The sequence below is a fragment of the Eulemur rufifrons genome, chromosome 12 (genome assembly GCF_041146395.1).
Source record: "Eulemur rufifrons isolate Redbay chromosome 12, OSU_ERuf_1, whole genome shotgun sequence".
Lineage (NCBI taxonomy): Eukaryota > Metazoa > Chordata > Mammalia > Primates > Lemuridae > Eulemur > Eulemur rufifrons.
The window spans coordinates 8,295,487-8,323,441 of record NC_090994.1 but is presented as its reverse complement, the minus strand read 5'-3'; the positions used below and the strand labels follow the sequence as shown (position 1 = coordinate 8,323,441).

The 27,955-nt window shown below is 54.9% G+C and overlaps 1 protein-coding gene across 1 annotated transcript in view; it reads right to left on the bottom strand.

The window, feature by feature from the left end:
* PEBP4 (phosphatidylethanolamine binding protein 4) overlaps positions 1-27,955 on the bottom strand; it is a 188,324-nt gene that overhangs the window by 13,235 nt on the left and 147,134 nt on the right. The gene's annotated exons all lie outside the window — the stretch shown is intronic.

Below are 27,955 nucleotides of genomic sequence, written 5' to 3'. Positions count from 1 at the left end.
CTGGTATCTCACTTCCCAAAGGGCTGCCCTGTGATCACCATCTGCGCCCGAGACGGCACAGGACATAACTGTCAACCTGTGGGGTCTGGTCAGATCTAAGGGAGGTGCTGACAGTTGCTAATCAGCCCGTCCTCTCAGGAGGGAGGATTCAGCTCTCTTTGGAGCCTTTAGATCTGTGGTTCCCCAACCCCAGGCTGCGGACTGGTACTGCTCCGTGGCCTGTTAGGAACCGGGCTGCACAGCAGGAGGTGAGCTGTAGGTGAGCGAGCAAGTGAAGCTTCATCTGTATTTACAGCTGCTCCCCATCGCTCGCATAGCTGCCAAATCTTCCGGAAACCATCCCCTGCCCACCCTGCACCAGGTCCATGGAAAAACTGTCTTCCATGAAACTGATCCCTGGTGCCAAAAAGGTTGGGGACCGCTGCTTTAGAACATCAGGCCAGTGGCGGTGAGCAACCCGGAGAGCAAGGCAGGTGGGAGGAGCTTCTGCCCCCACCCCCTCCAGCTGACTCAGCCCATAACCCCGGGGCAGTTTCTTTGGCCACTGGGACAGCCTCAGTTTCCCTCCTTCTCCTCCTTCCCTCCCTCCTCCCCTCCTCTCAGTGTCTGTGGGATAATGAGGTGATCCTGGGGGCGGGTGCTAATTATTGTTTGTGCAGGACTGGGAGATGCTGGGATGAAAGGGACTGGAGCCAGGGCCCTGGGTCCGTGCCAGGGCTTGGGGCCCTGGGCCATGCCAGGGACCCTGCGGCCCCTGGGTGTGGGGTTTTATAGCCTTAATGAAGGTGATTAGCGTGGCTCTTAACTGAGTCTGCCAACACCTAACTGTGCCCTGGCCACCTTTCCCCCAAGCCTCCCAGAGGTGCTCGAGGGGTGGTGGGAGGATGGGGAGAGTGTGAGCAGTGGGGGGTGGCGGGGGGGAGGCTGGAGGAGAGACAGGCCCAGCCCATAGATTGTGGCTTCCTTTTTACAGAACTCGAGCCCCACTTGCCCATCCCAGAACCCACTTGGTCTCCTCCCCTTTGGGCTGCAGCTTGTCTGCTACTGGGCTCACTTTGGTCCCCTTTCCCTGGGCTGGTTCCTACGGGTCCAGGTCCCCTCTGGCTGGGAGAAGGGGCAGGAGGCTGGGGAAGGGTGGACACCTCCCCCATGAAAGCCCCTCATACTTTGTTTTCTTCCCTGATGTGGGTGAGATCTCTTTCCTTTAACATCCTTGCATTCTCCCTAACTCCACTGTCAAGCCGGGAACAGCCGGGCAGCCTTCGAATTCAGTCCCCCTCGACCCCCGGCCCCTGACAGCAGTGCACAGCGACTCTGCCTTGCCCCTCTCTCAGTGTAGTGCCCTGCCCTCTCCCCCCGGCCCCCATTTCAGGCCTGGCATTACCCAGGCTGGCACTGTCCAGGCCCAGGTGTGGCCAGGGGCTGAGAGGCTGGGCCTGGGATAAGGACCTGGGCCTAGGAGTGGAAGCCCCTCTTCTCCATGCCCATCTCTTCCAGCACAGGAGGTGAGGACCCAGCAGAGGCCTAGCAGCCATGCTCTCCCCAAACAGCTCTTCTGGCCACCCCAGCAAGACACGGTCCGGGGTCCGGGGGCTGCGCCCAGGGAGGCCCGGCCCAACCCCAGCTGCTCCGGGCTCCTCAGCCCCCCTCCTTCCTTTCCAAGTCAGCCCAGCCAGCGGTTTGTTTAAACAAAACAATAGCAACCTAGGCTGGCTGTTTCTTCCCAATTCCCCACGGGCTTGGGTCCCACCCAGAGAGAGGCCAGGGAGGGGGTGAGGGTGGGGGCTGGGGCCCGGCAGGTCAGGGGGTCGGTTTGTGCTGAGCGGAGCCGGCTGGAAAGTCTGATGTGTAGGCCCGGTCAGGGTGGGAAGGCTGTCCTTCTCCTCCCCTCCACCCCGGGAGCTTGTTCTCATCAGCTGGGGCCAGCTTGGCAGAGACCAAGCAAACCCCTGGGTTGGGTTCCCGAGGCGAGCCACCCGCCCTCCTGCCGCCATCCCCAGCAACCCCGCCGACCCTGTGCTTGACTGGGCACTGATGGCACTTAGGCTGTTCAGCCCCCATCCCCAGCTGGTCCTATGCACAGGCACTGGTCCTTATGGTGGGCAGCACAGGAGAGGACACGGTGGTAGTTCTCTGAGGAATCTCCATACTGTTTTCCACAGAGGCTGAACTAATTTGCAGTCCCACCAACAGTGCATAAGCATTCCTTTCTCTCTGCATCCATGCCAGCATCTATTGTTTTTCTGACTTTTTAATCATGGCCATTCTGACTGGGGTAAGGTGGTATCTCACGGTGGTTTTAATTTGCATTTCCCTGATGATTAGCGGTGTTGAGCACTTTTTCATGTTTGATGGCCATTTGTCTATCTTCTTTTGATAAACTTCTGTTCATGTCTTTTGGCCACTTTTTAATGGGGTTGTTCTCTTCCTGCTGATTTGAGTTCTTTGTATGTACTTGAAATTTTGACTGTGTCCCTAACCCCTGAGTTGTTCAAGGGTCAAATGCAATTACAGAAATGACAAATCAGGATGGATGTAGCTGGACAGCGATCCGACCGACTGATCTCACAACGTCCCGTGCATGGGGAGGGCAGAGGTCGTTAGCCCCATCGGACTGGAAAGAAACCAGAGAAGCTCCAGCTTCTCCAGGGCAGAGTCTGCATCTTGCCTGTGTTTGTAGCCCATGAGATGCTTGGCACACAGTGGGTGCGGTGCACATTGTGGGCACCCCGGCCTGAACCCTGGCCCTTGCCACTTCAGTCAGTCCCACTTCTAACCTCTATACTTTGTGTCACCACGGGGACAGCCAAGAGAGCTGCATTTTCTGAGGTCTTTCATAGACTTGAGGGTACAGAGACACCCCTCCCTTGCCCTGGGGAGCCCCTTAGGTAAAAGCTCTTTGGCTGGAGATGGGGACAGGGCCCGGCTCGTGGCTGGTCTCTGTAGGGATGCTGGCACAGTCCCCTCATTCCCCTTCAATTACCTGCAGGCAAATGCCCGTCTACGTGGGCGTTTGCGAAGGCCCCAGGTACTCAGGCTCGCTGTCCCCCAGAGCACAGGGTCAACAGCCCATTTCCTCGAGCAAGGGAGATGATTTAATCTCTTCACCCACCTCTTCCCATTTGGACAGGAGGATTCAATCACTTCTGCCTGGCTGCAAACTCCTGTCCGAGTGGGAAGTTTCACTTTTTGATCTCTTGGGGCGGGGATGAGGTGGGGTGGGAGGATGGGCAACAGAAGAGTCCCTGACTGGAAAGGAGAAGCACAGAAAGGTGTTGTGGAGAAGATAAGGGGGAATGGAGGGAGAAATGAGCAAAACAGAGCACGTGGGGGAAATGGGTAAAAAAAAGGAAAACAGAAACAGAGTTCCAAGCTCTCTGACACTGGCACCAAACGAGAAAGCTCCGTGCTGTTTTGCACAGCTGCCTGCAAGCTGCCAAGTGGCAAAGGATCCAGGAAAAGGCACAGGATTGGAAAGTGCTACCCAGCAATCTGTGTATTCTGCAATTAACAAAGGGTAAGTGAGTGGAAGGCCTGACAGCTCCCAGGCTCTGAGATCCCCAGGGGCCTCGGCTGCCAGGCCGCCTAATGCCAGCCTGCAGAAGACCCAGCCCGGGAGACTGGGGCCTGCTCCTGGGGGAGGGCTTCCAGTCAATTAACCCCATGGCCTGCTCTTCTGCCCTGGGGCTGGGGAAAAGAGGGACAGCCACCAAGGTGGGTGGAAAGAAGTCCGTGGGAAGTGTTAAGAAGGAGACACAGACCTGAGCCCTCCTGGGAGCTGAGCACTTCTAGACTCCAGGGTAGAGAATGGCCAATTATTTTGTGCACTAGTTTCCCTCAAGAAATGTCAACATCAAAGACCTGATAGGCCTCTTCCCCACACCTTTATGGGCAGTGGGGACAGCAATGGTGAATAGTGTCTTTAGGAGATGCCAACGGAATGGACGGGCAGTAGAGCCTGGTGTCCTGGCACAGATTGGCAACAGGACCCCTGGGTTTTGATTCCTAGTTTGGCTTCAAATCTGGAGTTGGTCACTTCCCCGGGTCTCCAGATGCCAAAGTGGGGTAGAGTGGGGTGTGGCTGAGGGAGAATGATTTGCTTCTTGGAGGAAGTAGTTTCCCAGGATGAGAGGAGCTTCACCCAGAGCCTCAGCATCCTCCACGACACTGGGTTAAGAGGGAAGATGTCCCAAGGCCAAGGTTAAGGCTGTCTGTGGCTTAAAAAGTATAGGCTGTCCAGGCCCTTTGTCCCAGGCCACGTGGAAGTGTGTGTGGCTGCTGAATAAGTCACACTGTCTTGTACCTCTGCGTATTGATGTATCTAGCACAGAGTTGGCTCTGAGGAATGATGGTCGGGGAGCGGGGCAGGTGAATGAATGAGCGGCTCTGTGTTGGAGATGTAAATGTAAACAAGACACAGTCCATGGGATCAAGGAGCTCATGGCCCAGTGGGGCAGACGGGTTAACAAAGAAAGACCTATTACACGCCCGTGAGGTCTTATGGGCACTGCTGGGAGAGCACAGGTAAAGGAAGATGTGACCGCTTGGGGGCGGTGGTTGTAGAAAGCTGTTGAAAGGAAGGTATACTTGGGGCCTTGAAGGATGTGTAGGAGATTTTCAGTTCTCCAATGGACAAGATAGGGAAGGAAGGAGCAGCTTAAGTTGAGGAAGCTGCCTAAGCAACGTATCAACGTGTAAAGGAGATATGAGGAGATTTCGAATGACCTGGCAGCCTCAAGATAAGGCTGGAATCCTGGCTGGGGTGCGGCTCCAACGCAAGCAATGCCTCTGATTTCTGAGGGTCAAAGCCATCAGCAACCTAAACCTTGGGTCCACGGATCCCGAGCAAGGCCCTTGCTGTTTTCCACATGCTCAGGAACTGTGTCCCAGGAGGGTCACCGGAGGAGGCTGGCTGAGCTGCCTCTCCAGTCCAGAAAGGATGTGGGTGGGGCCGGGCTTTGGGACACTGGCCACGTGGCAGGTCAGAGCAGGATGCGGCTGAATTTCATCATTACCAGCCTCACTCAGAGCAGGTGGGTCTGGGACCCCTGACCCCGAGCACCTCCCTTTTACAAACAGTAACCTTTCGTTTCAGGCCATAAAAGGACGATAGGTTGTTCATCATATTATGGAAAACATCTAAACCAGAGAAAAGCACTAGAAAGAAAAAGAATCCCCTGGACCAACCACAAAGAGATAACTGCCCTGAGAACCTTCCTCCTTCCTTTGCATCTGGGTTCCAAAGCTTCTTGTCACACGGGTGCCAGCTGGGAGCCCCTGGCCCCTCTGGGACCTGCACTGTCTGGGACTCCTGTCTCTCCGCTCTCGGGGACCTTCTGCTTGGGGAAACCTCCCGAGTCACTTTCAGTCCCTGGAGCTCAGGGAGTGGGTTGAGCCACAGGAAACTGTGGCACCACCTCCCTTTGACACTTGCCTGTGCCAAAGAACGGGTCACTCATTCTCTGGATGTGGCTCAGGGTGAGGGGGAGGGGGAGGGTGGGAAGAAGGAAAGGGATAAAGGACAGAAGGTATGGTTTTATCACACCTGTTCCACTTAGAAGTAGACAAGAAATAGTAAGATGTATTGAAGGCAAATATCAAAAGTTGGTACTCAAATATGATTACCATGCACTGGTGTCAGTTTAGACTAAAGGCTGCTCTTTCTAGACGCTCAGAACAAAAGTTGAAGCTTCTGGAAACAACTTCAGGTCACCTGAATGCCTCAGTTATCTGGAGCCATGTAGGGAGTCGGGTATCCGCATAAATACATTTCCCTGATATCTTGAATCTTGTATTTTTAGCTTCCCAATTCCTTTTATCTTAACTATTTTGGACAGCCCTCTTCTTAGAACATTAGTTCTTGTCTTCTTAAACATACTACACGGGGCATACCTTATGTCATTTGCAACACCATTGTGGCTGTCACAGTGAATGCCAATTGTGCAATTTACTGTGCGGCCCCAGACTGCAATGCTGAAAAGCAAATGAAAAGAACGGGCCGTGCAGCCTTCCACCGGCTCCAGCCTCCTTAGGGGCCGAGAAGTCACTGTTTATGCAGCGGTCACCACGCAAGGACAGGGGCAGCACCTCTCGGGGGGCGCGTGCTATGTGGCAGGCGTGAGATTCCCCCGCTAAGGGGCAGGACCCCCCCCCCCCCCCCCGACTTGGAGGGCAGAGGCCCGAGGCCCCGCTGGGGGAGCTGTGCTCCAGGGCCTGGTTTCTGGCAGCCAGGGGACTGGGGAGAGGAAGCCGTCCAACTGGAGCAGCCCCGCTTGAGGAGCGACTCGCGTCTGACACAGCCGTTCTCCTACAGGGCAGCCTGGGCTTCAGTCCAATGTCATTACCAATTAGCTGCATGACTTTGAGCAAGACACTTAATTTCACAGCGTCTCGGTTTCCATACCTATAAAGTGGCGATGATAACGATACCTGCCCTGGTTTCCTCACAGAGTTGTTGTGAAGATGCAATTAGGAAATGGAATGTTCTCAAGGCCCACAGCGCTGTCCCAGTGGAAGGGTCATTACTGAGCTGAACTCTGGAGTGAAAGGCCCGGTGGCTGCCAGGGTGGGGGGTGGGGATGGGGACGCTGCCTCCGTCCAGTCTCAGAGGCCGGGGACCCATCCTGCGAAGTCCCCTGGCAGGGCCAGCCTCACGAGGCTAATGGCTGTGCCGTGGGCTTGGAGGTTACTCAGCTGTGAACGTGAGGCCTGTCCCGCTGGGCCCGTACTCACCCAGGGTGCGCGGAGCGAGTGGCACATCATGTTTATTAATATGCCTTGATGAGGGGCATTAGTATCTCTTAATGACACCATCTGAGCCCAGCCTCCTTCCTCCTCTCGCTCCCTTTCTCTCTCCCTCCATCCCATGGAATCACACACTCTAACAGTCCCGGGGCACACAGAGGCGGCCCAGGAGCAAGAGCTGTTGCCCCAGGAGGAGGGGCTCGGCATGGGGGTCTCGCCTCAGCGATCAGACAGGGCATCCCGGGTGGGGAGCAAGGAGGAGGCCGCCGGTGCTGCTGCCAGGTGGAAACTTGGCCAGAAAGTGCTGGGTGATGGGAGCCAGGCAGCACAGCAGCGGCAGGACTTTTCCAGACCTGGTGGGAACGGGAGTGGCGGAGGGTCAGACAGGAGAGGCTGGGGCTGCATCTGAGAGGGCCGGGGCCGGGGCAGCTCGAGTCACACACGTTTCTGCACTTAGACTCACAACTTGCTCGCACACTTGCAGTGTGCTTGCGCACCCACACACATCCGCACACGCCTCTCCCAGGCAGCCTTTCACTGCGCGTGTCAGGGGCTGAGCGTGGTGGGGAGCACCGGGGAAGGGGCAGTTGGGAAGGGGGTCGATGACGAGGCTGAAGCTGGGGCCATGGGATTAGGCAAAGCGGGTGTGGGACCCTCCAGGCCCCTAGCAGGGGACCAGGACAAACAGATGACTGGTTAGGGCCGAGGGCTGTGAATAAGGTCTGAGATCTGGGGGGCTTGCTGGAGAGGAGGGGAGAGGAGACAGTCCACCAGGAGGCGGGCCAGGTATGTAGGAGGCAAGACACAACAATCAGGAGAAGGCGCAGTTAATCCCTAAAACAAACAGGGCTTGGGAAACTGCACCCCAAGCCGGGAGGAGGGAGCTGCAGGGCTAACTCCTCAGCCCAGGCCCTATCTCTGCACATCTCTCATCTCCAGCACCCAGTCTTTCTGGCTGGGTGGCTGCACCCCCAGGAGGGGTGAAAGGGCGGAACTGGGAGGCCAGGGCGCTGGGAGAGGCAACCCCACCAGACCCTGGCTGCCTGATGAGCAGGGGGCGCCAGTGTCCAGAATCCCACACCCCTGGACTCCCAGGGTGGATATGCTTGCAGGGGAGCTCCCCCAGTTTTGCAGAGCGTCTGGCTCAGCAGTCTCCTCTTGCCCCTGGCTCTAGCAATCCTTCCTTGTCCCCTCTAACTGGCTAAGAGGTGCCCCTTAGCCCCTGCCCGCTACCCATCCTGTTCTCTACTGCCAACCAGGAAAGGGCCTACTCTGCCCTCCCCCCTGTGCCATCTGTGAGATGAAGCCAGGGCTGGGATGGGGCAGGAGGGGGAGGGGGAGCGGGGAGGGGGCCGTTGGGAGAAGCGGGGAGCAGCAGGTGGGGGTCAGATTCCCGGGGTCTGTTCTCTGCTTTGTCTCTATCCTTTGGCCTATGTTAGGTTTCCATGCTCAGCTCTGGTGGGGAGAGAAAGTATAATCCACGCTTTTGCGCCTCTTCTTGCCCTCCCACAATGGGCTCAAGCCTGAGACTGCCCTGTGCAAATGAAGGAAGGAGAAGAAGGGACTCTCTGGAAGAAAGGTCAGGAACGTTGAACAAGAGATACTGGCAAGATCCGGCGGCTCCGTGAACCCCTGTGCTCATTAGGAAGTGTGACAATGAGCAGACAGTTTAAGTCCCGCTCAAACCATGTCTCGCTCTTTCTGGAGGCACCGACAGTGAGCCTGGCCCCAGTGCCCGGGACCTGCTCCCCGTCGGGGCCTCAGAGCAGCACCTGGGGGCTCATTAGAAATGCAGAATCTCCACCCTGACCCAGTGAATCAGAGTGTTCCTTTTAACAAGAATGGGAGGTGATTCATACGCACACTACAGTCTGCTCTCAGGACCATCCTGACCTTCCTACCTGATTCCCCTGAGGTGTCTGGGCCAGGGAAGGGGACTCCTCATCAGACCTGTGGTGGCAGCAATGGTGGGAACCATCCGAGCTCTTATTCCTGGCAGTGTCCCCTTCCCTGTCTCTTCCAGACCCTGAAGCACCCATGGGATCACCCTTCCCCCGTGGCCCTGGCTCTCAGGGACTCGGGGAAGAGATGGGATGAGGAGATGAGAGAACTGTGGTTCTTCCCTGTAGCCTGCAGACCAGGAGAGGGCATGTGGGGTGGCCCGGGTTTGTGGGTGCCAGGGCCCTGGTCCCAGTGGAAGGCCTGCAGCCAGGTGACTTCCTCTGTGTTCTCTCCTCAGAGATGCCCAAGCGCGCTGCCACCTCTGACAAGCTGCCATCCTCACGGGCCTCGGCTGTGCCAGGGCCGGTGTGGTGGCCCTTCGTGTCCCTGCCTGCCTGTGTCAAAACCAGGTTCCTTTATCTGCACCAGAGGAAGAGCAAACGTGGCCCACCAGGGCCTGCCGGGGGCGGGACCAGGGCTTGTTCTCACCCTGTTGTGTCACTTTTTACAGTGCCCAGCAGGCAAATGCCAATCTGGAGAGCTTGTCAATTACAATGAAAAACAACCGAGACTGAGCTCCGTAAACTCCACCCTGAGCTCGCAGTTGCTCCCGTGCCTGGAGTGCTTCGGGGACTGACATAACCCCAGGGAGAGGAAGGGAGGTCCTGGCCCGCTCTGGCAGGGCCGGCTGGCTCTGGGTCACTGCGCTGCCCCGCTGCCCCGCTGCCCCTTTAGCGGGTGGGTGGCTATTAAGGGCGGCTCAGCTGAGCCCCCCAGGCGGCGGGAAGGTTTGTGTGCAGCGGGAGAGCTGGGCTGCGGGCAGGCTGCGGTGCTTGGCTTCCAGCCCCTGCAGGGAACATCGTCAGTCTCAGAGTGTGTTGAAATGGGTCTTTGCACAATGCTGAGCAGGGCCCAGGTGACAGTGCCCAGGGGCATGAGGAGATAGGGGGAAAAGGGACAGGGTGACAGCAAGCAGAAGCCTAGAGGGGGTTAAGGAACGGCTGCAGGCCTCCCAGCGCAGGGCTCCCCCTGCCCCCTGATCAAAGCCCACGCACGTGCTCCAGTCCAGGCAGGGCCCCGGTGTGGCTGGGCCTCAGAAGCCTTCCTTCCACCCGAGGAGTCTGGAACGCCAGGCCCATCCCTAGACTGTGCTGCAGGGAGCCGGGACAAACTTCTCCCCAGAACTTTCTGTTGTGAGCAGTTAATTGCCCTGGCATCTGAGGCTGCAGAGCACACAAGCAAGGGGTCTTTAATGAATGCAAACGACAGCTGATTAATCTGCCAGCTCCAGAGCCCCTGCTCCTCTCTGTGGGGTCTGGCCACGCTCCATTCAGCCTCGAAGGCCTGCAGCAGCGGGGTGGGCGCCAACCTATCACCGCGGGCACTGCGGGCCCTAATGGGGACGAGGGCAAGCCACCGCCCCTCCTCGGTCCTGTCACACATGAGGTGCTCCCAGGGCTGGCCTGGGACAGTGGGCTTGCCCCCGGTGGACTTTGTCATCGGGTGTTCCCTACAGTGATATGGTCACCTCTGTGGGGACAAGAAGGGGGCAGATTGCAAGGGGAGACCCAACTAGCTGCTCAATGGGATGTGTGCGAAGGGATTGAATTTAGGGGGCAAGCAGGGGGACTGCCCAGACAGTGGCAGATGATTTACTTCCCAGTCTCCCCCTGACTGGCCGTGAGAAGGCAGCTGGGTCATCAGCTCATTCGCCTCGTGGGAAAAGGCAGAGAGAGAGGGTTGGGGCAGGAGAGTCCCCTCTTTCCATCCTACTTCACACATCCTGCCCCGGTCCTGGCTGATGTTAAATCAGCCATATCTCTTGAGCTCCTGCCAGGTGGCACGCTGTGCCCCTGTGAGGGTGGCTTACTGTCTGAAGGGACGGGAGAGTCAGGAGATGTGGTGAGCACCAGGAAGAGGAGGCGGGAGGACTTCCTGGAGGTGGCTGTATGGGCTCTCCACCAGCTAGTGGGGCTTGGGAAGAACTGTATGCTGGGATGACATTGACCCATAAGCCAGACTCTGGCTACCAGGCCTGGGCTCTGAACAGGGCCTCCCTGTCCCAGGAAGCCCCAGGCCCCTATCACATCCTCCTTGAGCTAGTGGACCCTCCCCTTGGGGGGTGGGGCAGTGAGAGTCAGGCCTGGGAGTGGAGGCCACTGACCTTCTCCTGGGTGGGACCCCCTGCCCGGAAGCGGAAGCAGAGCTCCCTTTGGGGGAGAAACCCCCTCCGTTTCTACTGCAATAAAGAAGGGGATCGAGCTCTCGTGGAGCCTCTAATGACGGGGTTAGGGTGTAATGAACATCCGTGTGCTCATAAAACAGGCTAATGACAGCCCTCGTTTCATGGACCCCTTTCATCCTTGCCTTTCCCAAACCAGAAGGGACCGTCCTGGGGGCTGAGGCCTGGAGCCTGGTGGCAGCCACAGACTACAGCTGTTTGGGGTGGGAGCCCACTGGGTCCTGAACCCAGGCCCCTCAGGAGGCTGCCTTTTCCTCCTCGTCCCTTATCGGGTTGAGACAGCGCGAGGAATTTAGGTCGAGGGCTGACAGCAACCGGCCTTAGGAATTGGGCAGGGGCCGAGGAGGGAGTGAACATACACCCTGATTCTTAAGAACAGTGTCGACACTTGCGACACGTGGAGGCAGAGAAGGAGCATTCATTCAGCACTTGGCTGCACCACGCCCCCTTCCCCTGGCCAGGTACTGATAGGAGCTCCCTGAATCATCCCAGCCTCCATTCCAACACCTGAGAAGAACTTGACTCTGAGGAGGGCGGGGCTGGCCCGCTGATTCACCAGCAACACCTGTGTTTTGCTTGGGAGGTCTCCCACTCAGGGACCAGCCAAGCCTGACCCTGTTTGGCTTCTCTGAGCTTGGTGAGATCACAGCCCCGGGGGTTGTGGCTGCAGGCCAGTGTGACCTGCCATGCAGGGAGTATTTTTAAAGAGATACTTGTCCCTGTGTTCCCAGGACTAGCTCCTTGGGAGACTCAAGTTGTTCTTTGAATTCTGCCCGTCCTTCCCAATTTAATTGTAGAAATTGGTCAGGGGAACATAAAATCACTTGGGACACAATGTGTACTGGGAATCAGCGATCCAATCCACTTGCCATAGACAAGCCCCTGGGAGGTGGCCAGGGGCTCTTGGTGACTAATAGCACCTGAGGGAGGTGGGATGGGCAGAATCAGACCCCCTAAGTCCCCTAAAGATGAAGAGACAGGGTCATCTGCTTTCTCCAGAGTTCTGGAACTGCCCTAACTGTGGTCTTCTGGTCAGAACCTGGACAGGAGCCAGGGCCACCAAGACAGGGTCTGCCAATGGCAAGAGACTCATCCATGAGTCAGCCTGCAGCCTCGCTGTTCCCATCCCGCGCTGGCCGCCCCTGCCTCCAGGCACTCTGCAGACAGCTGGGGTGAGCAGAGGGCAGAGGATCCCAAGGATGCGGCTCCTTGTGCCCTAACCAAGCTCCCTTCTCGTGTGCTCCCTCCTTGGGGACGATCACCCTCTTAAAATGCAGGACAGACAAAGCATGGGGTACACGTGGCCTCCTCTAGGGGCACGACGGTAGGAAAGGAACATTTAGAGACGCACAGCTCCTAAATCCTTGGTTGGGGAGAGTGGAGAGCAAACAGGCCAGGTGAGTCACTCAGAGGTTGTGTCATGGTAGTTAGTAACAACAACGTCCTAGACCTGTAGCCGGCACTCTCCACTCCGGATGTCTCAGATACTTGCATTTAACCCTCCTCCATGAGGAGGCAGAGAGGGCAGAGACATCGCCCCAGTTTGCAGCTGGGGCGTGCAAGCCTTTGAGAGGTTAAGTGACTCGCCGGAGGTCAGAGCTCCAATCGGCTGCAGATCTGCTACTGGAATCCAGGTGTGCTGGCCCGTGATCCGAGTCCTGGTTCACAATCAGTGTGCCTCTGCCCGCGCCTCAGAACAAAGGGGCTGTGTTAGGGAATCAACTCCGAAGGGAAGAGATGATTTCTTTCCCCTTTGGTGGAATTTCTCCGGCGACCCTGGACTTGCTCAAGTTGGGTGGAAGGACCAGTCTAGATCTTCCTAAATCTCTCCTGGATTATGCCCAGGCCTGGGGGTGGAATGCTTTTTTGAGACAGGGGCAAGCCACGTTCTCCAGCGCCCTCTTGACTTGGGGGACCCCAGTGCTGCGGTGGGGAGGGCCGAGAGGGGTGTGGGCTGTGATGAGTCACCCCAGCCTTGGACCCCACAGAGGCATTGGCGACCTCATCGGGGAGTGAGAGCTGGAGGGAGGGGGCCCTGGGGCCCAGTGGCTAGAGGTTTCACCCATCCAAGGCTGGGACCCCTCTTCAGGGACCTTGTCTAGCTTCACCAATAAGAGTTGATGAAGTTCCTCATGAGCTTGGCTCAAGGACTTTCTCAGTCTCAAGTGCCCTGCTCTGTTTCTCTTTATCTTTCCAGCCCAGTTCACACTTCTCTTCCTCCATAAAGCCCCCCTCAATGGCCCTTCTCCCAGCGCTTCCTCCCCTCCGTGCTTGTCTCTCTGGGATGTGGGCCCCACTCTGCCTAGAACCGCAGCTGTTTGTCCTGCCTCTCCTCTGACTGTGAGCGATCTGAGAGGACCTTGTCCCTGTTCTCGGTCTCCTGCCCATAACTCAGGAGGAAGACACACAGCGTTTGGGGCACGAGGGGAGGAACACACACACACCGAGAGCCTGCCTTGCCCAGGAGTTCTATATCCACCGGTGCCCTTAATAACCACAGCAGCCCCGCAAGGCAGGAAACTGAGGCTCAGGGAGGGCGGCGCCCCGTCCAGTCATTAGGCGGCAGAGCTGGAACGTAACCCAGGTGTTTCTGATTTCACAGGTGATGCTCCTTGCCAGGCTTGATGATGTCTCTTAAATGTTTGCTTGGAAGAATGTGGGAGAAAGTGACAAAGTGGACTGCTCGTGTGTCTATGGAATCGAATCAAAGTGTTGTCCCTCGGTTTGAAAAATGCACCCAACTCACGACAGGGGAAGCCTTTTCACATGACGAGATTCAGCTTTCTTTCTTTTTCTTTCAAGAGACATTTTTTGCTGAAGGGAGCTGTGAGAAGGAATTCAGGGTCCTCCCCGTTAGATGTGCCCCCTGAGTGGAAAGGAGCCAGGGGCGTCTCTCTGCCACCCCTGGTGCTCAGGTGTGGAAGCCACTCGGGGGTGCAGAGAGCCCAGGGCACAGGGCTGATCAACTTGGAAGCAACTTGCAAACTGTAGGTGTGGAAACCGCCGGATGCTGTCTCTTTGGCCCCTGGCTGCCCGTGGGGTCTGTAATTCTGGGCTCTGGCTCTTCTGCAGTAGGGCGGGGGACAGTGTCAGTCTGCCTGGGTGGGGGCAGTGGGTTAGATTTTTACCAGAGGCTGGGGCTTCTCCCCAACTCTTACCCCAGCCTCTTCCTCCCTGTTCTCTCTCCAGCCTCTCCCCCTTCCCTCCACTGTTCTGCCCTTCTTCTCTGTCCTTCAAGGGGACCTCAGCCCTCTATCTGGGAACAGATGTCCTCAGGCCATGTCATCTCCAATCTGCCTCCCCCCAGATCGGCCCAGTCCAATACGACATTGTGCGATGGTAGAAATGTTCTCCCTTTGCACTGTCCTATGGAGCAGCCACCAGCCACCTGTGGCCATCAAACACTTCAGAGGTAGCTAGAGCCACTGAGGAATGGAGTTGTAAAAAAAATTATCTAATTTTAATTAATTTAAATTGAAATAGTCATACGTGGCTGTGGCTCCTGTACTGGACATCAGAGCTCCAGGTGACACCAAGTGCTAGACTCCCAGAAGGTCCCTGGGGGCCCCTACACCCTTCTTGAGGCCTTGCCACCTCCCCCAAGTGCCTTAGTGTGGGTCCAGCCCCCACCCCTATCAGGCACCCATGGGGGGACACGGAGGCCTGGGTTCTAGAATAGGACCTGGGTGACCTTGGGCAGGTCCCTTGATCTGTGGCCTTAGTGGCCTCTTCTCTAAAATAATGAGGATCATTACTTGTGAGCCTCAAGGTTTCTGTCCGGCTCTCAGGTCTACGTTCCCTTGGCCAAGAGCCTGCTGTGACGGATCGGAGTGAGCCGGTGTGGACAGCAGGGCAGGCGGGCGTGCATGCATAAGTGTGTCCGTGTGTGTCGTGGGTGTGCACACACGTGGTGGTGGGGGGGTGTGGGAGGCAGCAGTGGGGCCCTAGGGGATCCTGCTTATCAGCTGGCCCTGCCATCCTGAGCAGCCCGAGACTAGGAAAAGGGTTAAAAGCTCCACAGTTAGTGGGAAGGTTGCGGCCTGACTCCAGTCCTGGCAGGCGTTTGCCGGCTGCCTGGCCCGGGCTGTTTCAACGATGCCCAGACTTCCTCTTTGGCCATAAAAGTCTCCCGGAAAGCCTTGCCCCGGAGGCCCCAGGGGCTTTCTCAGGGAACGTGTGAGTGTGTGTGCACAGGCACCGTGGAGCGGGAGCCCTGGCACTGGGGGAGAGGTCTGGCCCCGCTCGGGTGAAGGCAGGAGGAAAGGCTGGTCTTTGCCTGGACTCGGGCTCATGCAGTGCTCAGACTTGTAGTCAACGTGGGCAACTGGGCACACGCACACACACACACGTGCACACACGCACGCACACACGTATGTGCACACCTGGTGTAGGGAGATGTGAGGAAGGCAGACAACTTAGCCATTGCTGCTCTGCCCTCCTGCCAAGCCTCTGCCCGCAGAACAGCTCCCGGGGCCTGGAGGGAAGAGGGGGATCCCCCGAGAGAGGGGTCCAAGCCCATGGCTGAGGTCAGATGGGCCATGGAAGACGCCCCCTCAGCCAGTGTTTGATGGAACGGAGCCACGTCATGGAAAGAAGAGGATGCTTTCTATTCCTGTTCCAGAAGGTGCCCAGGCCTCGGGGAGCCTGGGTCACAGAACCCGCCCGGCGGAGAGTTGCATCAGAGCGAAACTGCATGCTACTTCCCTGGGGAGAGGGCACTGAGGGCTTGTGATCCTACGTTTCCAACCTCCGGGTGCTCAGGGTCAAATCCTTGAGCTCCACCCTCTTCTCCCCCTTCTCCAACATTCTCCTGCACCAGACTGAACGTGGTGGGGGTGGTCTCGGGGTGAGTGGAGAGTGGAGGTGCGAGTCAGAGGTCACCAGGCTTTCATCAGCTCTGAGTCAGAGGGAGGGTGGGAAGGTGGGTGGGAGCCACTTTAGGCAGTCCTGGGATTCCCCGCAAGCAAGAGCACCCTGGGAAAAGAGAGCCCTCCTGAAAGCTGTGAAGCTCCTGACCTGCGGGCCAGGCCTTTTCTCGGCCATCACTAGCACCCCAGGAGAACAGGAGGGGCCACTATAAGTCTTGGATGATTCAGGAACAGACCTGCCTGGGGGTGGGGAGTTGGTCCAGATGATCCCATGGGTCCCCTCTGAACTCCAGGATTCCAGCCAGAGGCCTCACCACCTTGACCTTCTTTGCCCTGGGGGCCCAGATGGCGCCACTGAGAGTTTGGGTGGTCCCACTGTTGGGACTGGGATCATGGGACTGAGACGGGTGTGGGGATACGGGTACAAGAGGGGCCAGCCCTCACAGCTTTCATGGAGTCTCTGCATTTGCTCCAGGGTTCTTGTGTCCCTGGAAGTAGGAAGGAGAATGGGGATGGCTGGAAAGGTCTGAAAGTTGCTTTTTGGTTCTGTGAGGTCCTGGCAAGGAAATGTGTTCTCCTTTCTCATAGCTGGCAGCCCTAACTTCCCACAATACAGGGACCAGGAGGCTGAGGCCTGGCTGCTTGGAACCCCACCACCACCACCTGTCTGTGTGGACCTCTCTGTAGCTCTTCTCGCTGCAGCTCTGTGAGCAAGAGGTCCCCTTGGTATAAGGTCAGCCCTAGGGGTACAACTGCCTTCTGGGATCATGGCCTCCACCTGTCCTGCTAGAGCTGGAGACCCATGCCTGACCCAGGCCCTGCCTCTACCCCTCTCCTCCGTCCCTGAACAGGGTCACCACCTAGGGCACGGCCACCAGACATAGCATGTGGATCAACTCTCTGAGATGGTCCCTGTTTGCTCTGTCTGAACAGGACATTGCCTCTCCTTCCCGTCCTTTGAGCAGGTTCCCCCTCCAGCTGTGTAGCTGCAGACAGCCATGGAGGCACAGGTGAGCCATGGATGCTGCAGCCACCAGGGAGGCCAGCAATCCTTGAGCCAGGTCCACCCGTGCTTTTCACAGAGGAGCAAATTCAGAGCCACGGTGTCCATGGGACCAGTTATAGACAGCCGAGTGGGTCTAGAACCTATTCTCCTGATTCCCAGTTTGCAGCAGTTCTTTATAATGAATTAACACTTTCATTTTCCTAGGGGCTTGCATGTACACTGGGCTAGAACTGGGAAAAGTTTATATGGGTAGAATTTTTTCTTCTTCTAAAATCCAGGTGGCTGGTTCTGGGCACATGGCTGGTGTTTAATAGATATTTGTTGATCGACCTGCTCCTCTGGGTGACACCTGTCTCACCATCTATGGGAAAGAAACGGATAGCCCGTGGGAGTCTGGTTATTCCCTCACTCTTATCCTTGCTATTGCCACTCCTGCTAGGCAGTTACTCAGAAAGGAAGATGCCAGAAGACCTATTCCCCCATTCCTATGGTTGCGCTTGGCTGTCACTTAGCTCCCCTCCTTACTAAGACCGGCGTGAAGGAGTCGGTCCATGCTCTGCAGCCACCCCGACTGACTGTTAGAGAAATAAACAAGATGTTGTTGTGCCGAGGGGAGAGGGGTTACATCAAAAGTATCTCAGAAAGGAAGAAAGCCAAAAATTTTTTTTATGTGAGATGCATGGATAGGGGGAGAGAGAGAGAGGGAAAAAAAAAATGCCTGGGTAATTAACTTAATAGGTTTCTTAAAGAATGCCCTTGTGAGTGATGTTCAACACAGTCAAGTGTTGACAAGAAGGCATTGAACTTGACGCCCACGCAGCGGGCAGAAGCATGCTCTCGGCTCTGACACACCTTCTTTGTCTGAAACTTGTAGTAAAACTCAGCGCTGGGTTGTGAAATCTGTCCCAGAAAACCCATGCTGCAGGGGTTCCGAGGTCAAGCCCCCTGCTTCTAGGGAGGGTCGGGATGGGCGAGGGTGGCCACCCTGAACTAAGACCCCATGAGCAGGAGCGCAGGGGTCAGGTCCTCCACTCAGCAGACCAGGGATGCTGTTACGGCTGTGACACCGGGGAGCTTCGAGGGCTCCCAAGACAACCTGCCACTCTCGAGGGTGTCGGAAGGAAGCTCTGTCCCTTCCTTCCAAGCCCCAGCTGCCTTTGGGGAACTTGGGTCTGATGCCCAGAAACATCTGTGCGATCCTAGGGCTTCCCCATCTTCATGACCTAGGGGGCACTCCGGGTGAATATGAGAATATGGATTTTCCCTTTCTCTTAAATCTGCAGGTGGCGGACAGGCCCCAGATCACTGCTGGGCTGGTGGAACAGGCGGCCTTGCCTTGGAGGAGGAGGACGGGTGTGTGTGTTGTGTCTTTACATCTGTATTTACAGAACACTTTGGGCTGCTCTTGGTTGAAACCACAGAAACATAAATTACTGTTCCTAAGACAAAGAAGCGTCTTCTTTGCCAAGCAGCCTGCCTCAGAGGCCCGGGATGAGGACGGGGCCTTGGCCTCTTTGCCTGCTGCCGGCTTCTCTGCCTGCCTCTGCTCTCGGCATGAGCCGTCCACTCGTCCGTGCGCTCTTGCTGTGACACTAGGCCCAGGCTTATCAGGAGATCAGAGTTTTCAGGCTGGGACCTGAATCTCAGAGACTCCGTCACAATCATGGTGGCCAGATTTGTAAAATGGAAAACAGGGTGACATGAATGCCTTTGCAAAGGAACTTTTCTTTCTTAGATACGTAACCAAACACTTTGAAAATAAAGGAAGCTAAGTCTATGCTTAGCTTGGCTGTAGACCCTGAAGCAGCTCATCCTAAGGGAGCGATCTATAAAGCCCAAACCCACAGCCTTGGCTAATGGGTTTGGGAGAAGGACCAGCTCTGCCCCTCACCTAAAGTCAGACACCCAGGCCACGCGAGTCTGCAAATGTGGTGGGAGAGTGGGGTTTCTCTCCTCTACAAATGGTGGTCACGGAAGGGAAACCCTCTTGCAAATGGAGTCTGGGTTAGCTCTTTGCTCCTGTTCTTGGCACCAGCCCTTGTTCTGGGGTCTCACTTCTGCCTGGAGAGGCCAGTTCCCACCCAGGCAATGTCAGTATTCAGCACATGTAGGATTCGGGGGTTTGCACACAATCCTAAGGCATTTCTGTTTCTAGGAAGAGGGAACAATCTATCATCATCTTTCTGCCTAACTCCCCATGCCTTAGGACACGCTATTACAGAAAAGGCTGTGGGCTGAGTCAGGGACACCTGTTAATCTTACACTGCAGTTTCCCATCCCCTCTCCGCCACGGACACACATTGCTGCCCTCTCTCCTCCCCCGGTTGCCCAAGCTGAGTTTCCTAAGGGTAAACTGAGAGGTTAGTCAGATTGTCCCCTTGCCTGTTGGACCCAGGTGTGTACCCAGGGTTGAAGCCTGCACCCAGTTCACAACTTTACTGAGTGTCTACTATGCACAGAAGCCCTTGGGAAGCACACAGCTGCCTGCACCTCCCTGTAGTCCCACAGAATGGGCGCTCCCTGCTCAGGAGACAGGAGGGAGCTGTGAGGATCCCAGAAAAGAGCAAGTTTCCAGAGATGTCACTTCCTCTTAGTGACGCAGACACCACCTCCCAGCATCAAAACTGGGGGAGCCACATGAACTTCCATAAGGAATCAACGATCAAGGTGGGACATCTTTTTGTATGACACTCTTTTCAAAAATAATTTTTTTCCCCCTAGGTACACCTAGCTTGAGTGAAGCAGACCTCTTTTAGTCTTGACAAAATAATGAAATCAGATCAGCGATGTTGGTGTGTTTCATGTGGACACATGACGCTGGGCGAACTTCAGAGCTGGGCAGCTCCCACGGCTGCCAAGAGACTGAGGTTGAACTCCAAGGCAGAGCCCTCCGGAGTGGCCCAAGCCAAGGCTCCACCTTCCTGAAGTCTTTCCCGAGCCACCCTGTCGGGGAGTGGGACCGGTGGGAGCCAGGGTCCCGGGCTTTGCTGTGCTGGTGGCTGCCTCAACACTGGCTTTTGGACAGAGACGAATCTCTGGACCAGACTTCCCTGCCCCTGCGTGGGAGGTGTGAGGGGCTGGAGCTGGGAGGCAGGAAGTGAGCGCAGATGGGCTGCCTGGACAGCTGTGCGGGGAACAGAGCACATCTGTCCGGGCGTGAGTCTGGCAGGGCCCCTCCCTACAACGTCTGTGCTGAGTCTACACGTTCATCCATGGCGTGTGGGCTGAGTTTGGGGCCCAAATGGGGAAAAAGATGGGAAAGGAAAGTCTGAAGATAAGGCTGGAGCTGGGGGTTGCTGAAGGGGTATGTTCAGATGGAAAAAAAGAATGTCTCTGAGCTCTGGGGAGAGAGGAGGGACAAAGGGCAAAGTAAAAAGTGGAAGCAACTGATCAAATTGTATCTGCTCACGATGGGCGCTGAGCCTTCAGTGGCTCCTGAAGTGCCAAGGTCTGATGTCTTCTCTTCTGGGAAGCTGCCCTGGACCCCTGGCATCCGCTCCCATGGTCCTCCCTCCTGGTGCTCCCTGTGTCTTACATTGTAGCTACTAAAGTCCCCAAGGTAATTACTCGTTTTTCTGTCCTATCTACTAGACTTTGAGTGTACTAAGATCAGAGTCCTTGTCTCCTTCATCACTGAATTCTCTCTTCGTGGAAGTTTGTTGAATGAATGAATGATTTTATGGCCTAAACCAACCCAAGTTTTCGTATTTAATTCCTTAATTTTCTCTAATTGTCTTTAAATATTGCCGGGAAGGCTCATCCCAAGCAGACGCCTGGGAGAGATCTTTGAGAGATAGAAATTGGAGCAGACTTCTCATCAGGAATTTGCCGGAAGGCCTGGGGGTAAGTTAGCCTTTTTGCTCTTTTCTAGGGAGGAAAGCAGAAAGGAAAGGCTCATTGTTTCAGAAACTGTACACACTGACTTGGCATCAGGGCCATTTGTGTGGCCTCCTTGGGGCTGTTGTTCCTCCCTCTGTGTGAAGCTGTCATCTGCCTGATGTTGAGCCAAACAGGCAGGGAGTATGGATCACACAGCCCTCAGCAAGCCCGGTGTCCATCCCCTCTCGCACCTCTCTGGCTTTCACAGCATAATGAAAGGAGATGGGAATTTGAGTCCCAGCTCTGCTGTGTGGCCCTGGGTGAGTCCTCTCTCCTCTCTGGCCCTTGGTGTTCTCATCTGCATAATGGGAAGTCTGGAGTAGCTGACTCCTGAGACCCCTTCTAAGAGCTCTGAACTGTCATGAATCTGGTGGAATGATGAGTAGGGAATGTGATTCCTGGTGGTCATCACTATCTCCTGAGAGCCTGGGCTGGGGACTTGCCCTTAACCCAGGCTTGGGAAAGGGAGGAAGGGCCCAGCAGCCCCCCACTCCGCTCACTGACTCCTGGGTTCACCCATTGCTATAACGATGACTCTTTCTGGATGATTTGGTCGAGTCCTGCCTGGAGTCAGAAGGTCTGTTCAAGTGATTCTTAAATGTTCTCGAGCATCTACTCCTCGTTTTCTATTGTCTAGTGAGTGTAACAGATGTGCCAATAGACTGGAAGGAAGAACTGAAGCCCCCTGGGCGTGGGGACCAAATAGGACCTGTGTATACTCTTTTCTAACATCATTTTTGTCATCATCGTCACCACCATCATCATCCTCCATTATAAATATTGTTAAACATTTATTGTTCTTTATTCAGCCAAGTGCACTGGGTAAGTAGATCAGCCACAAGTAGATCTGGCCACAAGAAGCTCACCGTGTCCTGGGCATCTCTCGGGTTGAGGCTGGTTAGTTACCCCAACCTTCATGTAGAGTTTAAATCTTACCCCTAGCAAGGCACGGAGCGCCTCTATCTGAAAGTGCTCTCCTCCCTGAAGGAAAGCCTTGTAATTCCAAGCTACTGCTGCTGCTGAACATCTGTGTCTTCTCATCTTTGTAGCATCTACAATGCCTCCAACACAACACAGCCACTACAAAAGGTGTTCACTAAATGCTTAGTGACAATAATTATTATCATGATGTATTATAATCCTGGCCAGAGTGCTACCAAGCTGCCATGAGCTGGGAAACACGTTTAACTCCTTGTTTGGGGCATCTTTCCTGCTAACGCTGGAGCCGTAGGGTTGCAAGACTAGCGTGGGATTGTTTTGGAGGCAGAGTGGTGAGACTCCGACAGGAGGTGAACAACTGGCGCCTCCTTCTGGCCCTGCAGGGCTGGAGCAGGCTTGGGGAGGGCGGGCGGGCTTGTGCAAGAACCTTTGCCCCTGGGCTAGCAGAATGTGACCCTCTCTGCCTGAGACCCTTCACCCCCGGAGAGCCCCAGCTCAGCAGAGCCAGCGGAGAGTGAGGGAGGCTGTTATGTAACCGATTTAACTCCTTGTCAAGACTGGTGACTAATTCAGACAGTCTCGGCCAGATTGGCTCGGCAGCTTTGCTGTTAGCCTGGGTCAGTTTGTGGCTGACTCTCACACCCTCTGCTGGATGCATCTCTCAGCTTCCTCACTGGTCCCAGCCCCCTCAAGCACCGTCCCATGCCCACTCCTCCCCACTTAGACCAGGAAGCCCCTTCCATGGGCTCCGCTCCCCAACCTTCGCGTCCCTTCCTGCCTGGCAAAGACAGGCCAGGCGCAGATGGTTCATTTATGCCTGTTCTAAGACCCGTTTGCCTGTGGGCTCTCTGAGACTCTCTTTTGCACCCGGGTGAGGGAGAAGAAAGCGATGGTCTGCAAGCTGGGAGTTTTGGCTTGCAGAGGCTGGCACGGCAGGGTTCAGAATTCCGTGGCCAATTTCTACCGTTTCCCAAGGGAAAAGGCCTCCAGGGAATACCTGGCCTCCTCCCAGTCTCTTGACCTTGGACTCCTGGCCCTGTGGGTTGAAGGTCCCCTGAGTGATGCTGGGGGAAAGGCCTGTGCTCACTGCCTCAGCTCCTACATTTATTTTTTCCAAAAGGAGGTATGCGGAACACCCGGCCCATCCCTACTGCAGAAGGCTGTCCCTAGGGAGACACGGGTGGAGGGTGTTTGCGTTTATTTGGAGACAGTTCATGGAGAAACACAAAAAGGTGTCCTGACAAGACGACAGGCCCACAGCATTCATCGTAACAAGCACTCGAGGGGTGCCAGAAATAATTTCATTTAATCCTTAACCAAACAACCCTCTGTGGTTGGATTATGCCCATTGTATAGGTGAGGAAACTGAGGCTGAAAGCGATTGGCGGTTTGCTGAAGCTGAGAAGTAGCTGAGCTGGGATCTGCGCTCACACTGCAGTGACTCGGCCGCCCAAGCTGTTTCTAACACAACTGCCTTCCCATGGCCTTCCCGGGACTGGTTCCCGAGGCCCTTGGAATGCTTACACATCTCAGCAACTGCATGGCAACGGCCCAACTTGACCCAGAAGATAATACTACCTTGTCCTCCTCCTGCTGCTTCCTTCCGCCAGGCGGCTCACAGACGTGACCTCATTCCCTCTCACAGAGTCCCATATGGGCTGAGCAGGGGGCGGGGAGAGTTAACGCGCTTCCCAGGAGGAAAGGAGGCACAGAGAGGGACAGTGGCCCACACCGGGTCACCCTGCCAGCTGGCGGGAGAGCTGCAACCAGAAATCAGACTTCCCTTCCCTCTGGGGCAGTTATTTAGCATGATGGATGCGAGCTAGAATCACTCTCTAGATCTAGCAAATTGGGGTGCTCCTCTTGGGGGGTGACTCAGAGGCTGAAACAGCTCCAAGAGAGCTGGGCTTGTGCTGAAAAAGGAAATCTGAGATGCACATAAATTCAATCCGTGTGAAAAGAGGGGTGTGGCCTGGGTTGCCCCCCTCCTGCCCCTGCAGGGCTGCCATGGTCTCTCTGTGCCTGGGGGCCAGAGACAGCTGTGTCCGATGGAAAGAACACTGGCCTGAGGTCATGGGACCTGGGGAGGATATTCACCAGGGGCCCCTAAGTTAGTCATTTTGTCTCTCAGCTTTTCCATTTTTCATTCAAAAATTGGAGATTCCAACTCCAAGGAAGAGACGTTGTGTGTGAAACAGTTCACCGTAAAAGCCTGCACAGAGAGAAACTTCTGGTGTTCCCTTCGGCCCGATTTCATCTCTACTAGACACCTTTTAAAAAACGGTTTTGAAGCTAGCAGGTCGCATTGGATGGTGGGGGTGTCCATCTGTCCTCCTCACTGTGGCCTTTGCACTTGATATCTGTGGTACCCAATGCCTGATACTGAATGTTCCCTGGGGAGCCCCGTGGGGTGGCAAACTTTCTGGAATGGCCCAGGTAGTAAATATTTGAGGCTTGGTGGGCACATATGGTTTTGGTCACATGTTCTTGTTTGTTTGCTTCTTTTCTTACAACCCTTTAAAAATGCATAACCCGTTCTCGGCTCACAGGCCCTCCACAAGCAGGCTGCTTGGCCTGCAGGCTGGAGTTTGCTGGAGGCTAGTTTACCTGGTGTGAAGCGGGTGGGTGGGAGTTTGGAAACCCACAGAAAAGCCAAGCACCCCAGCTTTGCACTTGCCTACTGTATGCCTCTAGACCACCCATGTGGCCTGCCCCGGACCTAGTGTGATGGTCTGGCTGATGGCTCTAATACTGCCTACCGCAGAGGCTATCACGAGAGTCAGGGATACAAAGTGCCTACCCAGGAACAGGTGCCCCACAGAGGGGAGCTGATGTCATTGCTACCATTCAGGGAGCGAAGGAATGCAGGATCCAGGGCTGGCCCAAGGTTGCTTTATGACTTTGACTCCTTTTCTTGAGAAATACAGGGAGAAGCGACTGGTTCCTCGAGCTGTCAGAAGCCCCCATCATCACCCAGCCATGGAGACCTGGAGTGCCTCCTCTGCATACCTGTGCCATCTCATGGCTCATTCTGAAGGGCACAGCTGGGACCAGCCTCCCTGGCTGTAACCCAGCAGCATGACACGGAGCACAAGGGCAACGTCTGGGTGGTTCCCAAACACCCTGCTCATTTCACTTCTGCACCCCCTTGCATCTGTGTGTGCTGTTCCTCTATCCAGAAAGCCCTTCTGTCACTTCTTTCCTGGTAAACTTCTACTTAGTCAAATGTCACCTCCTCTGGGAAGCCTTCCAAGACTACCCAGGCATTAGTATTTCTCTCCTCTATGTTCAGGCATTCTGACTGTGCTCCTATTGTGGCACTATTTGGGGGGGGGGGACAAACATTAATTGAGCACTTATTACGCCCTAAGCCTTGTGCTAGGCACTTTACTGCATTGTCCCATTCAACACTCACAAACCCATGGGGAGGTATTCTTACCCCCATTTTGCAGACAGGGAAACCGGGGCTCAGGGCAGCTAACTAACCTGCCCAAGGTCACCTAGCTGTTGAGTGGTAAGGCTGGGATCTGAATTCATGCAGTTTGACTCCGGTGCCCTTCCTCGAACCACTAAATTATATTGCCTGCCTTACATTACTTATAATTGCCCCAAACCATAATTATAAGTTTATGGGTCTGTAAATGGCTCACGAGCAGAAATTGTGACTTACTCATTTTTGCTGCCTTAGAATGGAGCATACAGTATGATGAACACAGTAGGTGCTTAGTGGATGCTTACGAAATGAATGGTGAATAAAGAAGCTATGAGGCTGAGGCCACTGAAGGGCAGTGGGGTCCCTGAGGACAGGGAGAGGAAGACCCAGGGCAGGCAGCCGAACGGGGCAGGGGGAGGGCCTTGGAGCCCTGGGGAAGGCGGTTCCTGTGGGGCCTGTGCCCTGCCATCTTGAAGTCACCAGCCTAGCAAGAGTAGCAGAATTATGTCCTGATATTTTAGTAGCACCTTCGGTATGCTGGGGAGTGCTTCATACACCAGGATTCTAAGTCCAGAGTAAAGGAGAGCTTGTTCAAATCCGCAGACAACTCATGTAGGAAGAGCCCAGATCCCAGTCCTTGGCAAAGGTTCCCCTTGAAGGCAAGGCCTTGACTAGGTGACCTTGAACATGACTCTGAACCTTGCTGGAATTCTTGGGTCCAGGGTGGTCCAGGAGGTTTCGTGTGCATAAATTCCCATGTGCATCAGTCCTTTCTTGCACCGTGCGACTCTGCCACAGCAGCCGGGCTTTCCAGAGGAGCCGAGCTTTAAGGCGAGTGGGGAGGTGTGCGCCACATCTCCAAATCCTCCCGGCCCTCTCCGCTCCTGGGAGGTAGGACCCTGCCAGGCCCCAAAGCCTCCCCAGAGAGCACAGGTGGGCCTGTGAGGTCATGCTTCCTGGGCCTGAGAGGAGACAGCCGTCACACCTTGCAGGTGGGAGCCCGGGGAGCCGTGGGGCAGTGTGTGTGTGGGAACACCTCTAGCATTATCCACAGTCCTCTCTGGGGGCCAGGGGCGCCCGCTGAAGCCAACTAGAAAGCACTTTTGTTGCCCGGAAGAGGTCCAAAGCCTGTGTTGCTGCTGACATGGCGAGGCGAGGGTGGGGGAGGCGGGGAGAGCGAGAAGACCCCCCTGCAAGCCGTGTTCATACAAAATGCATTTCCCAACGTATCCCTCTGGCCTGTCGGAGCCCCTTCTGCTCACTGCTCTGTTTATACATGATAGACAACTAATTAACATCCAAACCTCTTGAAAGGTCTTTTCAGAGGTAATGTTCTGACAGATTATGTCAGCAAGGAGCACTGATTTGTCTAAGCACGGATCACATTGTTTCAGATTGAATGAGGTGAATATTAAACTGCTTTAAATGTACTCTTCATAAAGTACTAATTACACACTCCCAAGGGAGAACAGCCAAGGAATACTAAACAGTAGAGAAGTCAACAGAGGGTTCTTTTTATAGTATGTTGCTGGGCTCTGTGTTTTTCTGTCTCCTTCTTTCTCGCGCGCGCGCTCTCTCTCTCTCTTTTTTTTTACAGTAAAATCACAGCATGCTAAAGAATACACATTTATAGCACAATGCTTCTCATCTAATTATATGGCAATCATTAGTTTTAAGCTGGATGCATTATATTTTCTTTGATATATTATGCCTAAGGCATAACTCTGCATTTACTGCTGCTACCGGCAGATTTTAGTTCCCCACCCCCTCTTTCCAAACCCCGACTCCTCTCTAGCCCCCACCCTTTAACAAATTATTTAACCCCTACTGTTAGTTTGCTTATTGTCTCAAAAAAAAAAAATCACAATTGAAAGTGGCACAAATGGGGAAACAACATACCCTTTGTTAATTTAAAGAAAAAAAAAAAAAAGAAAAGAAAGGAAATCTCATGTGTTCTGGGGCGCTGTGCAATTTTTTATTAACCAGGTGATGTCCTGAATGCACAGTCTCTACTCCCCGCCCGCTGCATTTCCTTTGCAACAAATTCTACTGGATCACACTGAATTCCCACTTGGCTGAGTTTCATTGTCCCTCAGGGAAAGAGATATTTATATGTATATAAATATATATCTATAAAAGCAACACAGGGGTGGAAAACCATGTGGCGGGGAACATTCCTTCAGAATGCCTGTCTACAGATGTAGACCTCATTCTGCTCCGTCGGTTTTTCTGGGTCTTTCTGACATTAGCTTTTGCCCGTGGTTGAGAAGAAGCAAGGTCGATTTTGAGGTGTCCTAGATTCTTGGAGTCTCAGTCCTGAAGACGAGAAAAGTCCAAGTTCCACGGGGATGAATGGCCTGGTTGGGGCTCACCTGGTTCCTTCTTGGTCAGGCTTCCATGCCACCCAGAAGAGAAGAGATTGCAGGTCTCCAAGAGGCAGAATTATTTCTGCATAAGAAGCAAAGTGGGGCCCTGTTCCCCTGCTACAATCTCCCTTTTCCTTTCCTACTCCAAATCAGAGAACTGTACAATCCTGGAGTTGAAGGCACTAGAGATTTCCTTTGCTCTTTGTTTTACAGCTGAGGAAGCTTGGCCAAGAGGGGCTATGCGTGTCATCTAATGTCACAGACCTCCAAGCAACTCTTCCTTCACGAGAATGACCAAGGGCAAAGGAATAAAATGACAGAGTCATCTTCTTTGACTGCTGGAATAACTCTTAAACCCCTCTGGTTGCTGCTTGAATCCCCTCCACAATGCCCCCAGCCAAGGACTTGTTTGTTCTTGGCTCTGGGTCCCCTGCCCACAGTGGTCAGATCATCACTGTGTAGCTCTTGGGGTTGGAAAGTAAGTGTTTAAGAGCAGCGAGCGCTGGCGCTAGAGTTCATGGCTTCAAATCTTGCACT